At 27.0% G+C, this 26,891-nt stretch overlaps 1 pseudogene; it reads left to right on the top strand.

Annotated features, from left to right (window-relative positions):
- The first annotated feature begins 2,426 nt into the window (after positions 1–2,426).
- On the top strand, positions 2,427–5,242 carry LOC111301996 (pentatricopeptide repeat-containing protein At1g08070, chloroplastic pseudogene; annotated as a pseudogene).
- Positions 5,243–26,891: the final 21,649 nt, after the last annotated feature.

Genomic DNA, 26,891 nt, shown 5'->3' with positions numbered 1-26,891 from the left:
ATAGGGATTAATGACTGCAACAAACTTATGTCCAGCCACAAGCATCATTACATAAGTCTTTTTAAGCCTCTCACTCACATCCATTGTTATCAACAAGAAAGGTTTAGCCAATTGTTCATAGTATACCACCCCAATACATATAAGTCTATTCCATTTAATCAAAAGTGCTTATTCTTTAACATTAAACATAAAAAATTGAATGTCTACATGTTTAATACCTAATTTGTAATTACTTCATCAACCTTAGACTCATTAAAGACTTCATATACTGAACCAATCCTAATAATTTACTTAAAAACATTGTTATCCACTTCCATCATGCCTACATTTCCTTGTCCATTATGCATAAGTGTATTGAAAACCAACGATACAAGGGCGTGAATCTTTGAGTTTAACAAGTTATCCCAAATAATACAATCATCATAAAGTTTACAATCTTTTTCAGTTTCAGAATTGGCAAAAATATCCCTTGAGTTACTTATGTTTTAGACATTAAATCATAAATAAGTTGGACATTTTCACATAAAGAACTTTGTGATAAGGGTTAATAACATGGGTAATATTCGATATAGCTGGTTTATAAAGCCAAGACTTTAAATGTTTAGTTATTTACAAAGCATATATCAAAGATTTTGGGTGAAAAAATTTTACTACTTAAGATAAATCAAGCTTCATATTGTCGAGGAAAAGGTTAATAGCATCGTCATCATTTAATAGCAAAAATTTTAAAAATTTTTAAACATCTTTTTATTATTCGTCTATTGTTCCAATGTACTTTAGGTTCAACAATCTAGACAGAAGATCAAAAGTCACCTATAACAACTTTTTGAGATCCTTTATTAGTTTTGTCTGAAACCTTATAAAACACTAATTTATTTTGAAATTCCACTCGTCTGCCATGGTAGGCTAAGATACCAATGATGTGAACCGAAAACTTTTATAACAGAATAGTAGATAGTAGGAAGAACAAAAACAAAGGAAACATAACAAAAGGTACTTCCTACTAGTCTTTTTTTTTTTTTTTAAATAACAAACAAATTAACAATTGCATCCCAAGAATCTCAGTTGTTAGTGTTCTCCTTTAACAATAACAAGAGATAAAGGAAATAAAAAAGCCTTCTGAGACTAAGGCTTTTACAAACAAATGAGAATTAAATAGCCCAAATTAAAAAAAAAAAGTCCAATACATCCATTAACAAGACGTTTGATTTACAAAATGGAATAGAATGGGAATGGAATAGCTATTTTGTGAGAATAGAATATAGAAGGAATAGTTATTTCGTAGTTTGGTTCATGAAATGGAATAATGCATTAATATGATTAAATTGTTTGGTTGGTTAATATCTTGATAAAGAATAAGGAAAAAATAAGTTGGTAAATACCATTTTACATTCACATAAAAACAATTTGGGTTAAATACAAAAATGATCCCCATATTATATATTTTTTATCAATTTGATATCTAAAGAATTAAAATTCTCACATTGATACCTAAATTTTCATTTTGTCAAGTACTTTTGTATTCGGTTAACATTGTTAGTCAACTTACTTACATAGTATTAATATCTAATAAAATCATGACATGAGACATAAATATTAAGTCATCTCTGCATCATTTATTTCCCATTTTAGTATTTAAGTAAAAAATTCAAAAACTTTTAAAATATATATTTTTGATTAAAAATTCAAACAAAATTAAAAAAATATTGAGGGAAAGAATCATAGAGAGAAAGAGAAAAATAATTTTTCGTTAATGTGGCATCGATTGGATAATTATGACATGTGATGATTTCATTAAATATTCATACCACTTAAGTCACTTAATTGATAGTACAAGTTCAAAATATCAAAATATTTGATGGAATGAAAATTTAAGTATCAAAATGAAATTTTTATTTTTTTAAGTATCAAATTGACAAAAAATGTATGATACATGAGGCAACATTTTACACATTAATCCAAATAATTTCATTATAAATATTTTCATAATTTTTTAATTTCTTTAAAAATAATCTTTTTTATTGAAAGAATTTTAAGTATAATATAATTTTTTTTTCCATTTCTTTTTCCCATGTCTTTTTCCCATTCCTTCTTTTTCTTAGGGGAACGACTCTTCTCAGTTTTCATCACTTTTCTCGTTCTATACCCCTCCTCCCTTCCACAAAATCTCACTTCACCAGCAGCATGCTTTTTGCGATTGCGGCTATCGGAAACCCTGTTTTTATTCTTCCATCTTGAACCCCTGTTTCTTTTACAACCGGCAGATTCTCCTTTCCATTATCTCTTCCTCTTCCTTGCAATCGACACCCCTACTTATTTTCTTCCATCTTGAACCCCAAGCACAAAATTATATTATTTCATCGTTATTTACAGATTTGATTGCATATTTATTAGAAAGTATATCCGGTTTTGTTTGAGCTTCAAGTATGGGAATAGGTCTTTGGTTGTATTTGGGTGGTTTTTTGGTGTGTTGGAGTTTAGGTTTTCAAATTTTGGAATAGATTAGCAGGATGTTGATGTGTGTAATCTACAAGTTGTGAGTGCTAAAGTATGAAGAATTTTACAAAGTTTTTTTTTTTCGAAATTTTTGAGCATGGGATATATGTATATACATATATATAGAAATTATTTTGCAGAAGAAAGGGATAAATTTAGTAGGTACTTTTATTAAAAATTTAGATTGCATTTATCATACTTGAATCTGATCTTTTGCGGGAAGAAAACCAATTCAATTGGTAAAAAAATATGAAAAATCTGGAAAAGAAGACTAGAAATACATGAAATGTGTGAGAGTAAAATTGTCACAAAAAGAGTGCTACCTCTTCCTTGCCATAAGGAATTATCATTGTTAAGGGAGAGCTTAGAATGTGTATTCCATGTTTTTGAAGGATACACGTTCTGAAGAATACCTCTTCTATTAACCTAATTTTTTTTTTTGTCTAAGATCTTGGTATCTGGTAATCATTTTAGGCTTTGAGGGTCCGACTTTGTAAGGGAAGCAAGCTCTTTCGAGTTTTTTTTTTATTATTATTTATAAGATTCGAAATTAAGACTTTGTTTAAAAAAACTCGAACTACTTACCACTCAAACCTAACTTTTGAAAGGCTTTACACCATGGAAAAAGGAGGAATGCAATAGCCTTTCCCTAACCAAACGTACAGTAAGTCCAAAATATTTAAGCCTCTAGCATTATCCTCACACTTATACTAATCCTTATGTCCTAAAACCATGTGCCAATTTCCATGCCCTGGACGAAGGCCAACAAAACCATGCACATTCCGTTAAGTTTAGTCTTAATTCCAATGTTTATGTTTTCAATATTCTGATGCGAGTTTACACTGTTTGCAGGGTTATTTATCATGTTGAAAAGTTGTTAGATGAAAGTCCTGAAAGAGACTGTGTCTTGGACTACCCTCATTCAAGCATTTGTTAAAATGGGTTTTGCCAAGGACGCCATTCAGGCTTACTTCAATATGTGTAAAGAAAATTTAGGACCAGATAAAATGACATTGGTTGTCATCCTTTCAGCTTGTTCTAGGCTGGGAGACATGAGTTTAGGCGCCCAAATAAAAATATGTGATGTTTATGATATTTATTCGGATGCTTTTGTTGGAATACATTGGTTGATATTCATATGGAGTGTGGCTACGCGGATTCAGCTCGTCAGTTGTTTGATAAGATGCCTGTTAAAAATGTGGTTTCATGGAATTCCATGATATCTGGTGTAGTTCAAAAAGGACAATTTATGGAAATATTTTGTTTCAAGCATGCCAAGGATAAGTCTTAAACCTGACAGTGTTACTCTAGTTTCCGTTTTTAATGCTTGTAGTAATCTTGGGAAGCTCGAGTTAGGAAAGTGGATTCATGCATATATTGATAAAAATCAAATCAAGGCAGATGGGTTTATAGGAAATGCCTTGGTGGATATGTATGCTAAGTGTCGAAGCGTGGAACAAGCTTTCAGTGTGTTTCAAGGAATGAAATGTAGAGATGTTTTTTTCTTATGCTGCAATGATTGTTGGATTCACAATGAATGGAGAAGCTGAGAGAGCGCTGGATATCTTTGTGGAGATGCCCGTGGTGGGCATCAAACCGGATGAAGTGACATTTGTTTGTATCCTTTCTGCATATGGTCATGCAGGAATGATAGAGGAGGGTAGGAAACACTTTAACCTCAAACAGAGCCCTACGGTTGTATGGTTGATCTTTTAGGCCGTGCTGGACTAGTAAGCGAGGGAGAAGAATTTATAGCAAATATGCCAATTGAGCCAGATGCATTTGTTCGAGGTGCATTAGTAGGATCTTGTAGCGTTAATGGAAAAATTGAGCTTGGGGAAAGTGTAATGAAAAAGCTTGTAGCTATCGCACCTTTAAGACATAGTGCACGCATACCCATGTCAAACATCTATTCATCTGCAAATAGGTGGAAAGATGCGGTAAAGTTGAGGAAGGCATTGAAAGAAGAAAAGTAAAGAAGACTCCTGGTTGTAGTTTAGTTGAAGTCAATGGTACTGTTCATGAGTTCCAGAAAGAAGACAAATCACACCCAAGAAATGAGGAGTTAAGAAAATTGCTGGAGGAAATGGCAATTCATTTACAGAACCATGGTCAATTTCCAACTGGTAACTTAATCTCCTAATACAGCTCATGTAGATAATGGAGAATGATTTCATGTGTGGGAAAATGGAGGCATTGGGGCATGTTGGCATATTTGTTTGCCTTCCTCTCAAGGCTTTGAGCGTTAAAAACTAGAAGATGGCTAAGAAAATTATGGTTAAATTCACACATATGCCTAAAAGTAGTGAGTTTCTCAAATCATAACCTTGTTAATCATGTTATGCCATAGACCGTAGGTAGAGGTTAGACCCTGTCTTAGACAGAGGGATTATTAGCAGCAACCTGCTTTTGTACTCTCCTTAGGAGAATTTAAGTCTGAGATTGAATCTCTTATCATATGTACCTAAAAATATCTATAGATGTAAAACGAAAGGGTCTGATCTGATTACTTACTCAAGTTCCAGAACTCAACAAGATCTCTGTAGCAACTCTCTACACTCTGCCTAGTGTTCCATGCTTGTCGTGAGATCTCTACTTACTAGTTTAATTAATTCCTTAAACTTTTGAAAATTATCAAATCTTTGAGCCATCAATTAGTTAATTTGTTTCAGTATCATCCTTTGCGCACTGATTTATCGAATTGAATTTTTTTGGTCATTTTTGTCCAATTGATTAAAGAATATACATGTTCAAAAAGTATGCAGAAATAAACATATTGGATTAAGGTTTTTATTTAATAGGAAGAATGAAAAGAAATAAGGATGAAAAAATTATTAATCTAATGATTAAATTTGATAGCTACATTCTTATTTGGTAGTTTAATTAAATAACTGGATTATCAATTTTTTTTTTTCATCTTTACTCCTTTCTTTGCTTCCTATAAAGCAAAGTTTAAATGTCTAGATTTGACGTTACAGAATTGGAAAGAAGTTACGCTTGAATAGAACGTATAAATAAATATTTCACTGTAACTTATAGAAGATGGAGGAAATTGACTCTTTAATATGCAATTGAAAACTTGCAAAGTTCAAGGGATTGCAATTTGGTAATAGTAGGAATAGTAACTCTTTGTGTTCCCCAAAATCTATGAAGAAAACGTGACCTTTGTGCATATATAGAAGTTAATTATTTATTACTTCTTTCAAGTAAAGAAGAGTTGATTTCTCAAATTTATAATGGTTTGACGGCGGCCCAAATAGTAGTAAATAAAAATATAGACTAAATTAATTTCAAAAAAAAAAATTATAGACTAAATTATTGCCTTTCAAAAAGTAATCATGTGAGATGCATACGCAACAAGTAATAATAAATTTTTTAAATTAATTTATACTGAAACATAAGGAATCTACTCGGAAAGAAACTTATTGTAGGAAGCATGGAGATGAACAAGAGTCTCCAGCATAAACCTCTTATTCTAAAACATGATAGTGGGGCTAACGAATTTGAACTACTGAAAATCGTGGAGAACATGTCATTATAGCTCCAACGCAAACAGAATCAAAAGAAAAGCATCAGCCTAGTAGGCCTTTGGAGGAGGTGGTGATTTGTAAAGATATGGAGGAGACTCGGGGTGATGTGGAGGAGAATAGTGGGGGTGAAGAGGAGGTGCAGGAGTCTCGGGATGAGAGGGATGGGGATTGGGATGTGCTGGTGGCGGTGGTGGCGGTGGTGGGGATTTGTAGACGTAATGGGGAGGTGGCGGTTTGTAGGGCTGGGGATGTGGTGGTGGTGGCGACTTGTAGATGTAATGAGGAGGTGGGGCTTTGTAGGGCTTGGGATGCAATGGTGGTGGTGGTGGTGATTTATAGACGTAATGAGGAGTTGGTGAATGAATAGGCGGTGGGTGTGATTGGGGTAGTGGAGATTTATAGACGTAATGAGGTGGTGGTGACTTGTAGTGGCCTGGTGGATTATATGGGTGCTTCAGTGGTGGAGGAGATGCATACTCGTAAGGTGGGGAATTAGCTGCCACAATGGTGGCCACAAGGCAAAATACCAAAAGAAAAACAAGATGAAGCAATAGCCTCGGTTGTCCCGGGCTTCCCATTTTCTAGCAACTTCAACTAAAGAAACTAGATGTTGGAACTAATGTTTCTGTGCATGAATAGCAAACTTGATTGTGTCCCTTTTTATAGAGAGTTGTGGGATAATATGTGAAATAAAATAACTCTGTTCAATTCACATAACAGGCTGGAGTAAGCAAAACCTTTGAATTATTGTTTTTACTTTATTAATTTCATCCAGCGATTCGTGTTTCCCGGTTCCCAGAAGGACGACCATCGTTGCCCACGTTACTCCATGTTCTGCCCATATTATTTCTACATTATATATTTTTCCCAACGAAAAACTAAGTATGTGTTGTGTAACATATAATTCCAGTAGATGTGATACGTTAAATCATGTTTACCTTAATTAATTTGCATAATAAGGAAACCAATAACAAAAACTACTGGGTAGATTGTTTGATGCAAATCATCACATGCCATGCAACTAGTGAAGGTTCCTTTTTTTATAGGATATTTTAGGTCAAACTATGCAAATGATTTATGTATTGATATGAAATTTAAATTTTAATCAATCTAGTATAATTTATAAAAAATTTGTTCTCATATAAGTTAAATTTGATAATTTTGGTCCAATTTCTATCACCTTCAATTACTCTCCTTTAATTTTATTGATGTAATCATTGATTTTACTAACATAATAATTTAGATAAATAAAATCAATTGTCAAATTATATAAATAATTGAAGTTCAAAATCTATTTATTTTTAAAATGAAATTTTCATTCGCAACTTTATAAATATATTTAAATTTTATACATTCTATTAACCGCAAAAAATTTGAAAAAAAATGACACCAATTTCATTTACCAACTTCATCCATTCCATCAACCCTTATTTCATTTAGGAAAAAAAATGTACTTTACTTGATTACATTGATCTTATTTTTTTTCTTTTAATTAATTATTCTTTCCTCTCTAACTAACTTTTATCAATGCAAAATACTTATAAAAAATATATTTCTCTCTTACAAAAAATTCAATAAAAAATCTATTCAACAATTAATTTTCAACAGCATAATAAAAACTTATATATGTGGCATTTAATCAAATATTATAATGTGACATGTTTACCGTACAAAGCTATCAACATAAATCAAAACTATATATTTTTACTCAGATGGCAAAAATTTTATCCAAAATCAATCAGTTATTAATTATCACATAACATTCATACGATATTTACATAAAATTTATACAAATACTAATACTTTTATTTAATAATAACAGGTATATGACACAATTATAATGGTTAGATGCTATGCAGTTGAGTTAGCTAACGATATAAATTTTTTTAAAGTATCAAATTATATATTTTTATATTGAGGTACCAAAGTGACTATGACGCAAAATGCAAAGGCATAAACCAGTCCTGGCTGTCCCATTGCTAGCAATTGAAATCAATTACCGGCAAATAGATGTAGGAACTATTGCTGTGTTGCTTGCTTGGTGAGATTGTAGCTATTCCCTTTCATAGTACTCTATTCAGTAATTTCTTGAATAAATGTTGCTGTTTAATGAAATGTACAGGCTAGATGTAAATCTTTAAAATATTGCTTCAAGTTCGTTCATTTCACCCTGCCATTCGTGTTTTCCCACAAGCTACCCCATGCAATTAGTTTTATGATTTTCATGAAAAAGTCAGAGATCGGTGTTTTGAATTATATAAAAAATTCATCAGATGTGACTTGGTCCCCGCATATCCCTTCTCATGAATTTGCATGATCAAAAACTGATAAGATGGTTAGCTGTACTGATCATTGATCATTCAGTCGGTGGCCTATGTCTAATGGGTGATGCTGTAGGCTACACAATTCTGTACATAATTCTTATTTTCTTCTTTACTTTCACTTTTTTTTTAATTTTCATTGTTATATTCATCATTGATGGAACGGTTGATTGAAATTTGATAATTGTTGAAAGTATTTTGAATAGAGCGACGTGGAGCTCGGCTGGAAGGTGATTAGGAGGAAAGTAAGATCTGCAACGAAAAATATAATCAGCGGACATTGGACATGGGAATTTGAATTTCAAGATATTCCGACACTGAAATCTGTCAGGTGAAAGAAATTTGAGGGTACGAATAGGAGAGAAGGAATGGAGCTTAAGTATCGAGGAAGAAGAGTTCATATTAGCATACTTAGTCTCCTTTTATTACTTTATGTCATCTATTTACCTATAAAAGTGTAAATTTAAAAAATAGATAGATCAAAATATTTTTATAAATATTTAACTTAATAATTTGTCAATAAATATGTAATTTTTATTAATTTATTTAAGTTTTATTTAAATCAACGTAAATTAAATTAAGATAGAATCTTTGTGAAATTAAAATACTTAAAATTTTAATCGTAAAAGTATTAAAAGTGATTAATTAAAACATTATAAGTAAGTTTTTTATCAATTTTAATTTAAATAATTTTTTTTTATTATTAGCTTCTTTTTATAACTAAATTCAAAAGTGCTAAAAATAATTGATTAAAATATATTTAATAAAATTTTAATTTCAAAAAAATTAAAAGTTATTGATTAAAATATCATTAGTAAATTTTTTATAAATTTTTTTAATTTTTTTTTATAATTAGACTCATATAAGATATAAAATATAATTTTCACATCAAATAAAAATACAAATATAACAATATCAAAACTTATTAGTGTGAATAAGAATAAGACAATTATATGGACTTTGTTCCTTTATCGTTGTTAAAACAATTGTACATATAATTTATATTGATAAATAAATTCATTAAAGACAATCATAATTAAATCATTATAAAGTATATTTGGTTTTTTTTTTTAACTTTTTGCCTTTCAATTTTTTGTTTTAATTGATTTACTAATAAATGATTGTATTGTTTGTATGTTTTATGAGTTAATCATTTAATCATTGATAATATAATTAAATCCTTTTAGTCACTTGAAATGATTTTTTAATATATATCATTCTTATAGTTTAACTTAACCTCTATAATTAATTCCTTTTTTGTATTTTTCCCTCTAGAATTTTATAATTGTTATTCCTATAAATAAAAAAACTAATATAAAATCAAATACAAATAAATTGCACACATTCCACAAAAAATTAGCATTATATGATTTATTTAACATTTTGAACACTTTAGTTAGACTTTCCACCTATAAAATTAAATGATTCAAGAGTTAGTGGAGCTACTGGTAGCTTAGGACTAAATTATCATAAGAATTGTTCAATTTGACTAATTTCTATTTCAAAATGATTTAATTTTTTTAATTGTATTAAATTACTCAATTTTTTTGTCATCTAGGTGGTTGAATGACCTAAAGTAAATTATTTTAAGTAAAAAATTATCAAGTGAAATAAGATTAATTATTTTTAGTAAATTTTTCAAGGTCTGACACAATTCATTGGAATCGTATGTTGAACGTGTTTATATCAAAGTTATCATGAAATTTTATGTTATTAATGTTGAAAATGATATTATTATAAATTGTATAGGTGTTGCTAAACAATTTTGTTATTTTGAGAATTACAATTTTTTTAAGAAGAAAACATGACAAGTAGTAAGGTTAGAATTTTATTTTATTTTTAATTTTTAAAATTATGTATTTTAATATTTTCATATAATAAAAATTTATATATAATAAAATTTTTCAAATAAAAGAAATTTTCAATTTTCAATTAGTAGAACATATAATTATATTTAATCGATGGAAGCACCAATAGAATGTTACCCTAAGCAAAAGAAAAATGAGATGAAAGATTAAGTAGTTATGCATAACTCTATATTCTCCATATGACAAACAATGTTAGTATTTTATGATATTTCAATGAAAAATATACAAATGTATTGATTTCAAAATTTTTTTTAAAATTAATATGAAACTCTTTTATTAGGAAAAATATTATATAATCACTTATTTTCTCCATTTATATCAATTGAAGAATTTTCACTGTTACATATAAAATTTTAAGGTTCCTATATAAAGTAATATTTGTACAAAAATATTGAAATTCATCAAATTTACTATCACTATTTTATTTAATGTAAAAATATTATTATAAATTGTAATTTAACTAAATTTAAAAGTGATTTAAGGGTATTTATTATCAAATTTCATTTGATAAAATTTTATTTAATTATATATTTAATATTTCAATCATATTGAATTTTGACTTTTTGTAATTTTGAATAAGGTTTGAGACTAAAGATTAGTAATCAACTAATTAAGTCAAGCTATCATCTATATTTATTCATAGTATACTCAATTATTCACTTATGTACCATAGCAAATTTAACGTAATAAATAATGCATACTTCTCTTTATTTAAAAAAAAGAATTCAAATCATCTTAAATCCAAATAAAAAATGGACACTAAATTACTTATAATTGCAATTTCACTTTAGAAATATTATTAAAAATTATTCTTTTTCTAATTCAACCACAAAGATAATAAAAATGAGACATTAAAGATGAAAGAAAAAGTTTAAATAAATAACTTTTAAATTGTTATGGAAGATAAATAAAAAATATTAGTTCTGATTGAGTTACTATTACAATTTGAATTTTGGTTATATTCATGGGTTACTATTTCATTTCAAAATTTGACTATACTCAATCATTTCAAGCATTAAATAACTACTAAGTTATTGGCTTTTTAAAATCAATTAAAATTGAGTTAAGTTAATTTATTTTTATAATTATGCGTATTATATTCATTTTTAATTAAATTAAAATTTAAAATAAGTAAAAAATTTTGTATGCTCAATTTAAGTTTTAAATTGTTTCAAATTTGAGTTGATTAATCATGTTATTTTAGCTATATTTTTTTGATACCAGCAATAAACTTCAAAATAAAATGAGAATTAAACACAATGAAAATTAAAGCTATGTTTGGTAACCGGCAATCAAGTTCCAAAAATTAGAAGATTTTCTTTGAATATGTGGTGTTTGGATCACTTAGAGTTAGAGAAAAATATTTTTAATGTTTGTTTCAACTAAAAATACAAAGACTTTTTCACTATTCATCCTCACTTTCCTTTCATTTTCTCTTCTAAACTTTTATTTAACTTAAATCATACCCATTTTAAATTCATAAAAATCAATATAATAAGCACAAAAAGAAAATAACAGTATTTTAGAAAAAGAGGGATTTGTTTAGGTACTTGGCTAGATTAGCTTGAGATTAAAGCTCGATAAGAGAGATCAATGATGAGCTTTCTTGTTGGTTGTAAATATGCTATTGGAATCTTAAATGCAAAGCTTTCTGGGTAGGTTTATGATATTTGAAGGAAATGAAAAATCAATAAAAAGTTTAGAAAAGAGAATTGGATTTAGAGGACAACAAAATTAGGAAGGGTCGGTGGTTGCTCAGCGATTGTTGATCTTGGTCCTAAAGTTGTTACTTTGCTAGGTTTGTGAAGATTGTTGGCTATATCATTGGAAATGAGCTGGTGAGATCATAGGAGAAAAAGAGAAGAATTGCTAAGGAAATTATTTTTTGCACTGAAAAAGCGGAAGACAATTTCCATTATCTAGGCAATATTATGCTTTGAGCAAAAAATCATTTTTTTATGTACCACACATTGAAAAACACAAAAAAATAGTTTTCAAAAATAATTTTACATTGAAACGAACTAAAATACAAAAGTTATAGAGACACAAATGATAATTCTAGAAGAAAATATTTATACCCAAGTCTTGTAAAGATTAAAGGATTTGTCTTTTTTGAAAATTTTGAAATTTGTATTGCAGAAATGTTAATCTAAACGAGTCTATAATCATTCATTAACTAATCAAGTTAATGCTATATGAGCTGAAAGAAACAACTCAAACATTTCATTTGAAGGAAATGTTACAATTCATACCTATTCGGAAAAACAATATAGAGTTAAATATTATTTGGATTATTATAACCCCTTACAATATCTTTTACTCTTTTCAAATGGTGAAATTGGTTGGTATCAAAATATCAAAAAAGTCATTTTGAATTATGGTAATAAAAATGAAGCAACAATTGGGAATATACCATCCTTTTGTTTAGTAAAAAATATTTTGAAAAATAATATGAATATAATTATTATTGTAAACTTAATTTTTTTTTAAATAATTGTCTGTTTAGTTTTATAAATTTTATTTAGTAAATTTTTCTCATTACTTTTATCATGTATATATACAAAAAATTTTCACCTAAAATTATATATTTAAAGATAAAAACATAGGGTAAAATTTATTACTTTCTTTGTTAGCTGAACATTTCAAATTTGCCAATCTTTTATTTGCAATTGTATTTCATTAACAGGTGCAAAATACATACACTAAATAATCAATCAAATCATAAATAAAACTTATCTTATTATGTACTATTTTATTATGAACTAAAGAAGTTGAAATATTTCTTAAAAATATTGACTTAATATATATTATATATTTATTTAATTTAATTTTGATACTTGCATTATAATAAAACTTATGATTTTAACTTATTATTACGTGTTAAATTAGGAATAGCAAATTAAGAGTATTTGCTCATTACTTTTCTTATTGTCTATGATTAAACTTTTCTTACATTCTTTCTCTGCTTTACAAATTATATCATCTAGCATATGATTACTTTCTTTTTGGATATATGCAAATCAATTGATAACTTAATAATTAATCATTGAAATCTTAAAAGTAATTAGTATAATTAAGTAGTAATTATCAATAAATTAGTAGTTAATCAGTGATAACCTAATAGTAAATGAATAATAATTTAGTAGTAAATAATTAATAACTTAGTAATAAATCAATAATAACATAATAGTAAATACATAATAACTTTGTAGTAAATAAATTATAATATAACTATAAATGCGTAACAATATAGTAGTAAATCAAAAATAGCTTACTAAAAAATAAGTGATAACTCAATAGTTAATCATTAATAACTTAGTAATAAATCAATAATGATTTAATAGTAAATTATCAATAGTTTAATAGTAAATCAATTTTGATTTAATAGTAATTAATTTATAGTAGTAAATTATAAATAACCTAATGGTAAATAAATAATAATTTAATAGTAAATAATTGATAATTGGAAATTTAAGAATAAATTAATATAACATAGTAATAAATCATTAATAACTTAATAGTTAATAGTTAATTATTGATAACTTAATAGTAAATTATAAATAATTTAATATAAATTGATGATAACCTGATGGTGAATAATAAATAATTTACTAATAAATTGGTAATAATTTTACAGTAAATAATCAAAAATTAAAAAGAAAATCAACAATAACATAGTATTAAGTCCTCTATGAAGCTTGCAGTTTGCCCTAGCCCTAAACTTGAGAAGCCTCCCATCACCTTAAATTTCTTTGCATAAAAAAAATAATAATATAATAGTTAATCGTTGAAAATTAGTAGTAAATTATTGGCAACTTAATAGTAAATTGATAATTTAATAGTAAATCACTAATAATATAATAGTAAGATACTAAGAATCAAGTTTTAAATCAATTATACCTTTACAATAAATCAACAATAACTTAATAGTAAATTCTTAACAATTTAATAGTAAATTATTCATAACTTAATGATAAATCATCCATAACTTAATAATAAATCGTTCATAAATTAGTAGTAAATTGATAATTTTGTAATAAATCATTAATAGCTCAATACTAAATTGCTGACAATATACTAGGAAATCAATAATAACTTAATTGTCAGTCATTAATTACTTTTATATTTGACATTGTTAGGATTAAAGTCTAGTGACTAATAGAAATGAAGCCAAAACGTTCTTGGAAGGTTATAATAAATCTACCATCAACCTATTTAATAAAAATATTAATAAAAATTATAAATTTGAATAAAATAATAATGTTATTACATAAAAAGAAAATTATTTCATATATTGTTAGTGGATTTTTTTAACTCTATATTTCATAGTTGTAAATGAATAATAACATATTAATACATAAAGGATAGGTTAATAAAAAATAAAATGATTATTTAGTCGTTTTTCTGAAAAAAAAACTTGATAGTTAATTATTGATAACTTAGTAATAAATCAACGATAAATTAAGAGTGAATTAGTAACAACTTAATAATAAATTAGTTTTAGTTTAATAATAATTAATTAAGAAACTTAATAAGTCATAAATAATTTAGTAATAAATCAATAATAATTTCATAGTTAATCATTAGAAACTTAAAAGTAAATTAATATAACTTGGTAATAAATCATCGACAACTTAATTGTAAATCATTCATAATTTAATATAAATCAATGATAACATAGTAGTGATGGATAATTTAGTAACAAATCTTATTTGTGATAATTTTATAATAAATAATTAAAAACTAAGTGGTAAATTAATGACAACATAATAATAAATATATGATAACATAATAGTAAATTATTGGTAATTTAGTAGTAAATCACTAGAAACATTATTATAAATTAGTGATTAATTTAGTAATAAATTAGTTAATCATTAATAACTCTATATTAAATCATTGATAAATTAGTAATAAATCAATTATAATTTTATAATAAATTATTAATAATTTAATAATAAATCAACAATAATTAGTAATAAATCATTGATAATTTAATACTAAATCATTGAATTAATTGCTTAGTAGTAAATCACTAATAACTTAGTAATAAATTAAAAATAATTTAAATTTTCAATTATTGATAACTTTTTTTATACTTGAAGTTGTCAGAGATTGAATCTTAGTTACTAGTAGATATCGTAATGGTTTTGGGACTGCTAGATGAAAAGATTTTAAAATTGAAAAAAATAAAAAAGTCGTTGCTAATCTTTTTTAGGGTGTGATTGAACATCTTTTTTTCAAAACCAAACATCATCAGTCCTAACCATTGTGGTCCTCATCGTTGGTCATCATTGTCGGTGATTGAAAAAGCTCAAAAATTCACCAAAGTTTTCTTTTGACATCTTTTTTACGTTTTTGGCCTTTTTTTCCCTAAAAGCCTTATAATCTCCTGAGATCCAAATTGAAACCTTTCAGCTTCACCCAAAAAATTTTTTTTGCTTTTTTTTTTTTTTTTTACTTTTCTCCATGTGGTTGATGGCATTGGGTTCCCCATTCCCAGGAAATTGTGTTTTTTTTTTAATTTTTGGTGTTTTGCATATCAATGGCTTAGGAATTTTTTTGTTCTGGTTTGATAGAGAATTCCTTCTTTTCTTTTGGTATATTTTTTTTAGTGGTTTTGTATGCAAGAGATTTTTTTTTTTTTTGGTTTGGTTTTTTTATTTTTTGAGGCAAGATTTCCCCCATTTTCTCTTTATCTCTACTTAGGGTTTTTTTTATCCCTTTATAGAGCTTGAACGAGGATAAGACCTCACGTTTCCGACCGTAATCCCTGTTGCTAATGGATGGTGGCGATTACGATTAGGTAGACGGCTCAGGGTATGGGCTCAATGGCTGTAAGGTTTTAGGGGATTGTTTAGGGTAGGTGCGGCTCAGGGTTAGGGTGTGGCTGGGATAGGATGCTAGTGGTGTCATACATGGCACCACTATCTTTTCTTTTCTTTTTTCATATATTATTATTATTATTATTATTATTATTTACTTATTAATTTTAATAAAATTAAATAAAATTAAAAATCAAGACCTAATCCAGAGAACTCTGATAAAATTCAGTATCTATAACTATCCCTCTTTGCTTATTATTGAGAATCAAGAATAAGGTAAAGACAAAAACAATAATTTTGTCCGAAGCCAACTTAAGGATTCTTCAATTTTTTTTACTTTTTTTTTTTGCTTTTGTTTTTTTTTTTTTTTTTTTTTTTTTTTTGGAAAAAAAAGGAATGTGACATTGGAGATGATCTGAATTGACATGGGTTGAAAAGTATATTAATCAAAATTGAATCGTGAGTCTAAAAATAAAGATAATCAAGATTGAACAACGAGTTAAGAATAAAGATGTTTTGGACTGAGCCGTGAGTTAGAGAATAAAAATAACCAAGACTAAACCGTAAGTTAGAAAATAAAAGAAGATAGAGATTGAACCAAAAGTTGAAAGATAAAGATGATTAGGACTGAACTGCAAGTAAAAGAATAAAGATAATCAGAACTGAACCGCAAGTCAGAGAATAAATATGACTAGGATTGAATAGCAAGTCGAGAAATAAATGATGATCAAGATTGAATCACAAATTAACAGATAAAAATGATCGAGACTGATCCACAAGTCAGAAAATAAAGATGATCGAGACTAAGCCATAAGTTTAATGAAATAACTAAGATTAAATTGTAGGTTAAATGAGGTGACTTCCAATTTGAGCTTGCATGCTACTTAATTTTAGGCTTTCGTGCCAACTAATCTAAACTTGAGTGCTAGCTAAATTGGGCTTAAATTTATGTACCATATAATCTGGGCTTAAATTTTCATTAGGTGCCAACTATACTGGACTTAAAACTTCATTGTTGCTAAATAAACTGGACTAAAATTTGGGTGCCAACTAAGTTATTATTATGGTGCCGTATAAATTGGGCTTTTCATGGTGTGCCAGATAATTTGGGCTTAAATCTTTTTTTGGTGCCGTATAAATTAGGCTTAAATTTAGGATGTCAAATAATCTAAGCTTAAATCTTTCTTTGGTGTCAGTTACATTGGGTGTAAGATTTTATGTAAACTTAAATTTTTCTAAGGAATAGATAATTTCTATTATAAATAAAAGAAGTTAAAAATCTTTCTCTCAATGGATTGGATGATTCTACACTATGACATTTCTGTTGATTAAAAGAGATTTCTCCACTTAAAAGAGATAAAAGGGCTGTATACTTTTTCAACTAATTCGGGCTTATGTGCCAATTAATCTGGGCTTATGTGCCAATTAAATTGGGCTTATGAGTTGGTTAATCTGGGCTTTTGGCTTCTTGATGCTAGCTAATACTTGGCTTTACATGTCAACTAATTTGGGTTTAAATCTTCATTAATGCCAGCCAAACTGGAATTAAGGCTTCATTGGTGCCAACTATACTAAGCTTGTGTGCTATCAATACTAGGCTTAATCTCATTGATGTCAGTCAAATTGAGCTTAAAACTTTATTAATGCTAGATAATCAAGACTTAAAATCTAGGTGCCAGCTAAAATAGACTTAAATTCTTGAGAATTGACAACCCCTATTAGAAATGAAAGAGGTAAAAATTTTCTTTCTAAATAGGTTGAATGGTTCTTTATACAAATATTTCTATTTATTTAAAAGGGTTTCAACACCTGAAGGGAATAAAAGAGACATAATTTTTCATGCAAGTTCATCGATGAAACATAAGTTTTTCTAAAAATATGAATTCTTTGAAAACCAAAGATATTCAACATTTTTCTTAGTCTACAAATGCAACATTTTTATATATGTTAAGGTTAGCTGTGAGATTTTAAAAAGTTATTTGGGAATGAAAAAAAATTAAGATTTTTTAAATCAACCTATCTCAAACTTCTGAACTTTGAAATTTCAGATCTTTAAAATATTTGGCTTACCTTTGTTCAACATCTATCACAGTTAGCATTAAGAGTGACTTTTAAGGTTTGCTCTAGATTACTCGTTTTAAAGTTTTCACCTTAAAGTTACATTTATTTTTCTATTTCTATTTCTATTTCTTTTTTTCTTTTTTTATTTGCTTATTTTACTTTTTTTATTATTACACCATGCACCTAAGAATTAGACCTTATCTAAAAGAGGAAAATAACTCTTTTCAAAATGGGTTAATGATCTTAATAGGAAATTAGGTAATAAATGGAGACCCAAAAGATTCATGATCATTTTTTCAAAAGAAATTCTTCAATTTTAAGCCTCCATGCTTGTTCCAATATAGACTTTTCACATGATGTAATGTAGGTTAAGGTTTAAGGTTGTTAAAGAAAAAGATAAAAAGGCGCAAAACAAGTATTTTAGGGTATTTAAAACCAAATATTATTTTTTCATTTGAAGGATACACTCTAAAGTATATTATTTTTATTTTCTTATGCTTTTCACCCATTCATTTCTTTTCTTTTTCTTTCTTTTATTCTTTCTTTCCTTTCCTTTTATTTTTCTTTTATTTTTCTTATTTTTTTTTTTTTTTTGCATTCTTTCACTGAGTGGATTTAAAACTTTTGTAAACTTTTATATTGAGCCTTTGCCTCAACAAATGGTATTCCATTTAGACATCCCCATTCTTAACCCTTAAACACATTTCTTTTTACCCCCTAATGTAAAAGGTGATCTTAAGTTAAGGTTTATTTTGAAAGAATTCAACCAAGGGATACTGAAAGATGGCCATTTGCTAATTCAAACATAAACACTTAAATTAAAGAGCAGTTCCCTTTAGGAAAATAAACTTAAAGAAATGTTTTCATTTCAAAAGTTTTTTGTTTGTCTTTTTTCTTTTTTGAATTGTTGGCTTTTTCTATTTTAAGCCTTTTCCTTATCCCATTTCCAAAACTTTGAATTTGTCATATTTGGATTTAATCAAATTTCCTAAGTGCATGATGTCATAACTATTTTTTTCTTTATTTTTTTTATTATGTTTTTTCTACATGCCCCCTGTAACTCATACCTAAATTCATTTTATTAGTAAAGTGTTTCATGAAAGATGTCCCATTTTAAAAAAGCTCTCTTAATGAAAGTTATTACAAGAAAAAGATCATGTGGAATGAACAAGAAAAAGATCATATGGAATAAACTCTTTTAAGGTATTAGATAATCTAAGTTACTTCACAAAAAGTGAACAAAAGGGTTGATCATAACTTAAGTTGTCTTAAAGGCAATGAGGTCTTTCTTTTTTACCCCCAAGATAATGGATCAGGCCAATTTTTGGGGTAAAGAGCTGAAAAATTAATATGTTTGAGGTCATTTTACAAGACTTAGGGTAACTTTGATCTTGAAAATTTTTTGAAACTACAGCATAACTTTGACATATCAAATTATCGCATTTGAATTCTTAAAAATGTCATATATACTTGATTTTCTAGGAACCACATTTTCTTTACATTGGTTGTTTCATTGTTTATTGCCTTGGAAAGAATATCACCCATTAATATCGTAACATTATCAAGTGAAAGCAAGGTTCAAAAATTCAAATTCAAGGTTGTTGAAGGGTCATGACTAATGAAATGAAGTTAACTAGATAATTTAAGAAATTACTGTTTAGGTATTTGAGAAATTCCTAATATTGATTGCCAACTCATCCTTGACTCAAAACTTTTTTTTTCTCTCTTTTTTCTCTTTTTTCTCTCTTTTGTCTTTTTTCTTTTTCCACTATTTCCCTTTTTTTTTCTCGTTTTCTTTAAAGCATTTCTTTTCCTATAGCCTCGATACTTAATTATGTGGGGCTCTATTCAAATCTAATATCTTTCCCCTTTTTACCATTTTTTTTCAAAGAAAACCTATAATATCTAAAACTTATACGAAATAAAAGACCTCAAATGATAATATAACCATAAAACACTATGATGCGCAATGTTCATTCATGTAATGCAAACACTCAAACTTGACCTAAAAATTTACATTCCCAATGGTACTCTTGAGATGATATTTAAAGTCACATAAACAAAAGTTTCTCACTTGACACTTCAACTTTAGCATTATTGACCCACAACTCAATTGCTATCAATCATCAAGACCACTAACTAGTTCTTTAAACTTTGTAGAATCTACAACAATCAAAGTCTGAACTGTATCATTAAAGGCATTATAATCTTCTATGAAAATACCTTTCAATTTCATCATGGAATTCACACTTAGCATTAGGATCATACCATTTTGGGTAGGGAAGTTTTTTAGGTTTTGCATAAATAATAGAGATCATATAATTTTTGACAAGTACGATAAAAAGCTTAGCGTGAGGCTTTAGGAGTGAATGATATACCTTGACTCTCTTTCTCTTACAACTTTGTGAATGGCTTAGGTTGATCTTTTATTTAGTGATTGTTTACGGTAAAAAAATTAGAGCACACAAATGATGTGGTTGAGGAAAGTTACTAGCCCAAAATGTCAATTGAGAATAATATGGTGATCATTAAAAATAGTCATTCATTAAATCTTCCTATATCATGGTGATGTTTCTCTCATTTTATCTTTCAACAATATTCTCTTGGGTAAATTTTTCAGAAATATTCCCTTACATTTCATTGCCATCCATAATTCTTTCCCTTTTTATCCCATTCTCGATTCTACCTACAACAAATAGCAAATCAAAAAATTTTGAAGATGTATTACCAATCAGCTTATCATAATAAGAATATGAAAAGGAATCCATAAATAGAAAAATCAGCTCTTTATTAGTTAAAGGTGATTGAACTTACGATGCAATATATTTTCATCTAGCAATATATTCTTTGTAGCTCTCATTAAGGCTTTTTCTCATAGTTTAAAGGGTTAATTTATCTTGAGCTAGCTCCAACATATGCTGGTATTGCTTCAAGAATGCTTGTAATAAATCCCTTTAAGTATAAATTTGGCTGCTTTACAGACTGTAATACAAATTGGCTCTACCCCAGTTAAACTTTCTTGAAAGGTATGAATAAATAGTATTTCTTCACTGGCATACGTAACTATTTGTGATAGTATTGAGCTAAATGTGTCTCAGAACATGTAGTTCCATTATACTTCTCAAATGTTGGAAACTTGAACTTGGACAAAATAACCACATCTGGAACTAATTGATATTCCTTCACATTATAAGATTCATCTTTACCTTCAATAGCTTGAACTTTTTCTTCTAAGAGATTATACCTTCTTTGTTCATTTACACTCTCTGACTCTTCACTTATGGGTCATAAGCTAGGTCATTTAGGTTGATCATTTTCTAGAGCACAAAGTCTCTTGATATTCTTTTTCATCTCTCATATCAAATCAATATTCTCCTTACCTTTCACAAAAATGACAAGGATAAATCTCAAAGAAATTCTTTCTTCTTGTTTTTTTTAAAGCACACATGAATTGCATTTTATTAATTGGACACATAAATGGATGAATACACAAATAATCAAGCTCTTTGGTGATAAGTGTAGAAATTGAAAAAGGAAAAAAATTAAAGTCAAACCATAATTCACATATCTAAATTCAAAATAACAATATATTAACATAAAAAGAAATATTTTTCAAACAGAAACAACATGCAAAGCATTTTATTTCCTAACAACCCATCACTTGAAGACCTTCTTTAATCAAAAGTCCCATCCATGTTCATCACCATGCCATCCCCTTTTCATTGTTCCTTAATTTTAATCCCTTATAGTATTTGGATCAAAACATTTCACATCTATTAGTGATTGCACCTTGTATTTGAAACCCTTACAATTCTCAATAGAATACCCTGTAATCCCATCATGGTATTCACATCTCACATTTGGGTCAAAATATTTGGGGTATTGAGGCTTTAAAGGCTCTGAAGGCACAAAGGCAACATGGTGTCTCTAAAATAGATAAGGATAGAGCTTTTCATATGAAATGGGGATAGAATCTAACTATGTTTTTTTCTTGGGTAATTTTTAGACAACAGGTAGACTAGGAGTTCAAGGATTTGGTGGTGGTAAAAAGGTTCAAAATTGAGCAATTGGCTGAACAAGTGGTTGGGGAATGGAAAGCCAAAGATTTTGGTTCAAATGTGGACTTCTTAAAGATTGCATGAAGTTTTGGAGCTTGATCTTTAATGCTTGGAAAGTAAGTCAAAAACAGACATGAGAAGAATTTGAATGCAAGTTTAAGTTCAACATTATTGGTGAAGGTTATATAGAACCTGGTAACTCCATCTTGAAAATCAAATTATAAAGCTCAAATACTTGGATGGTTAGATCACTCATCCATTTCATGATTTTGTCTAAACTTTCATTATTAATCAAACCATTGAATGCTTCAGCATGCTCAGGAAGTGTACTAGGCCTAGTGAGAATCGGTTGATCACGACTCCATGAATTCATAGGACTTACTCGGCTGAAATTAGTAAGGACTTTTGAAAAGGAACCAAAATAAATTATTTGAGTCTATCAATGATTTTCGTCAATGAGCTATTTTGTTATCTCTTGAATGTCATGACCAAACTTATCTTGATTGCATTCTAACGTACTAATTCAGGCCTCCAATTGATCTTTTGTATTTTCAATTTCTTATACCCATTAAAAAAATATTTTATTTCAAACATTTAAACCAAATCGTTTATGTTATTTTCCTTGCTGAATGAATGATATAATTCCTAATTTGCATGCTATATAAAATATATCTATAAATGCTTGAATATGATAATGATGTAAATATATTTACAAAAATGTAACAACCCAAAATGAACAAATCACCTTAAGGATGAATGTAGAACAAAATGATTAAATTCCAAAAAAATAACAAACTCCTTATCTATCCTAAATCTCTTTTTTTTATCTTTTCCTTTCTTTAATTTAAACTCTTTTTTTTTATCTTAACTTTATTTACACTATTACTTTAAACATAAATTGCATCAAAATACCCTACATATCTTAATTTGGATAATTTCTATGAAAGAAATTGGCATAGCTTTTAACTTCTAAATAATTTTTATAAGAGGTTGACACTAGTGATGGCTTCATGAGAACTTCATTTACTGATGATTGACCCATAACAAATACTCCATCTTAAAACATAATCCATATATAATGTAAGCAACAAAATTAATGACCATACACATAAAATGAATCAATAATCCAACCATTTAAATAATAAAAATAGTATAGCAAAATAACAGAATAAATATAGTGTTTTAACTTTCGATGATTTTTTAAAAGGTGGCATGGCTCTATCCTAGACAAGCTTCTTATGGCTCACTATATGTAAGGTCAGGATTTATTTGTCTAAAGGTTCCCAAATCAAACCTTACACCATCGTCCATTACAGACTAATAAGATACATCAATCCTCACCCATTACAGGCTACAAATGAAAAATGTTTGATCTGAATGAAAGTGTTTCGCTAGCAAATACGGAGTTTATCGCCTCACAATAGCATAACTACTTCACTTCCTCCTAATAAAGATGAAGCCCGAGTCTAGAGCTCATGCATGCAAGTGAATATGCAAAAGTGTGTGAAACAATATATCAATCAAAACAAAATAAATAAATAAACCATAAATAACAAAAATAAAATAAGATAACAATTAACATGCAACTTATTAATTTATATTTATTTATTTCTTTTGAAAAATGAAAATAAATTTAAATTAAATATCAAATAAAACCAATTAAATCCAAAATTCTTAGCAGCGCATGATTAAAATTTTTTTAGCCTAACTCTCTTAAAGTCCCTAATGAAGTTGTCAAGCTGTCATAATGGTTTTGGAATCGTTAAACGAAAAGATTTTAAAATCAAGAAAAATAAGAGAGTCGCCACTAATCTTTTTTAGGGTGTAATTGGCTACCTTTTTTCTAGAACCCACTACTATCAATCGCACATCGTCGGTGATTAAAAAAGCTCAAAAATTCACCAAAGACTCCTTTTCACACCCTTTTTACATTTTTTTGCCTCTTTTTCCCCTAAAAGCCTCTCAATTTCCTTAGAACCAGGCCAAAACCTTTTAACTTCACCCAAAAAAATTTTTTTTTCTTTTTTTCTATTTTTTTCTTTTTTTTGGTTTTCTATATATGGTTGATAACACTAGGTTCCTCATTACCAAGGGATTGTGTTTTTTTTTTTATTATTTTTAGCGTATGGCTTTTCAATGGCTTTAGATTTTTTTTTTGCTCCGGTTTGATAAATTTTTCTTTTTTTTGTTTTTTTTTTTTATCTTTCTTCTTTTTTGGTGGTTTTCCCAACCAATTTTTTTTTGTTTGGTTCTTTTTTTTTTTTTTGGAAAGATTTTTTTTTTCTCTTTGTTTTCGGCTAGGATTTTTTTGGATCCCTTTATAGGGCTTGGATAGGGACAAGCCCTCTCATTTTCAATCACAATCCTTACTGCCAGGGGATATGGCAGTTGCAATTGGGTAAACGGCTCAAGGTATGGGTTCAAGGGCTATATAGTCTTAGGGAGCCCATCTTATATAATAAAAATTTATATATAATAAAAATATTTAATAAGCTTACTGAGAGCCCAATTCTTTTTTTTTTTTTCATTCCATTCTCTTTCCTTAAGATGATTAAAGAGAAAACATATATATTTATATATTTTATTCTCAAGTGGTTAAGATCGAAGTGGCATAATTCAATGTTTTGATAGACACTTTTAAAGGAAGTTAAATATAAATGCATTAAAGGTCGTTCATGAGTTGAACATAACTAAATTTGATTGTCACTTTTAAAGTTATGCTCAAAATTAAGTTGCTTATTCGATTTCAATTAAACGAATTTTATATTTAAAATAATATTTAAATTTTAAATAATATTTTAATACTAATATATTAATATACTAACTTTTTTAACTCCTACAATACATTAGATTTTTTTATTATATTTTTAATAATTTAAAATTTTTTGAAATTAATTTTAATTTTTTATATTATCTTTAATAAAAAATATATAAATTCTTTTTCATTTACTGTATATAATCATATATTCATAAATGCTAAGCTACAATTAAATAATAATCTATACATAATCTATTATAAATGATACTGTTCATCTAAAAGAAATCTAAACGTTTGTAATTCTTCAAAAATTATAAAAATCCTTTCTCTTTCATCAAAAAAATATATTTTTTCTTCAATTCATTTGCAAAACATTAAAAATTTTATTGTCGATTCTTTTCTTAGTTGATAAAAAACCAAAAATCGATCTTTAAATAGTTAAGATTAATAATTGCTTTTATGATAATATTGATATGGATATATATATATATATCATTTGATTAAATTATGAAAGATATTTTATATTAGTAAAATATTCTTAAACTATTGAATCATAATATTTTATAATTTATATATATATATATATTTGATTGAACAACAAATCAAAATTATTAATTTGGTCATAACCATTTGCATGTTATTAATTCTTATTTTGATATACTTCAAGTAATTATTATATACAAATATATTGGCCTAACAATTATTTCTATATCAACAAAATAAAGTTATATTTTTAGATAAAAGGAAAATAATAATTTTTTTATGTTATACTTAAAAACATATCATTTTTTTTTGAAATATTATTTATTTTTAGTTGTTTTTAATATAATTGATAGAGGATTTTTGGTGGGTCAGGTATGGTAATAATCATCATTCTTATCATATCATCAATTGTAAACAAAGAAAATCAATAACAAAAAAGTGCTATAAAAGGAAACGGAAAATATAAGTTATTAATTTGTTGAGATTAAAAATATACAATAATAAGAACAAATATGTTAATGAATTAACAGAGAACAAAACCATTAAAGAAATTAATAAAAAAATATGATACGAAAAGTTAATTATAATAAATTTAAACAAAATTAAAAAAGTAATGAACTAAAGAGAAATAAATAAACTAACCAAATATACAATATAAAAATATTTGAATTAGAACATAAATAAAATATTATATTTTTCTGCAAAGGCAAAATATATTTTTCTTGAATTTTTTAATAATATTCAAATATCTCATCTTTTCATATAAAGATACAAACTCTTATTACTTTAGTAGTCTATGCTTTCTAGTTAATAATTCATTAATTTAATTTAGAATCAACCATATGCTAAAATTTTAATCTTTGATAGATTTTGATATGAATTTAAATAGTTATCGAAAAATATTAAATTTAAATAATTTATTAAATAATATTATTTGGCAAAAATAAAATAAGTATATATATTTGGAATTGAGATTAAATTTAAAATATATATTATGATTTAATATATTTGAATTTAAAATTTATGTAAAATTTTCAATTTCACATAGATTTTTATTTAAATTTAAATAATTATCCAAAATATTACATTTAAATAATTTATTAAAGAAATTTATTTCATAAATAAAATAATAAAGCATTATCTTATGTGTCATTAAAAAGGGCCATCCACCTAAGTATCCACATAAACAATTTTTACCATGTAACTTTGTCTATTATAATATAATATATATATATATATATATACTAGGTTGTGATATGTGTAATATACGAAATAACTTTCTATATATAATATGAGAAGCTTAAAATTATCAAGTGAAAAAATATAAATTTGAAGTAGTTTATACCTTATTATTCATTTCGGAAAGACCATAGCATATATATAGTTAATTCTTTTTTCAACTTAAAAAAAATTCATGAATTAGACATAAACATATATATAGTAATTTTATCATTCTCTTAATCATTAATTTCAACATTAAAAAAAAAAAAA

The sequence above is a fragment of the Durio zibethinus genome, chromosome 15 (assembly GCF_047325235.1).
Source record: "Durio zibethinus cultivar Kanyao isolate XHJ-2024 chromosome 15, ASM4732523v1, whole genome shotgun sequence".
NCBI classification, from domain to species: Eukaryota; Viridiplantae; Streptophyta; class Magnoliopsida; order Malvales; family Malvaceae; genus Durio; species Durio zibethinus.
This window is presented reverse-complemented; position numbering and strand designations above follow the sequence as displayed.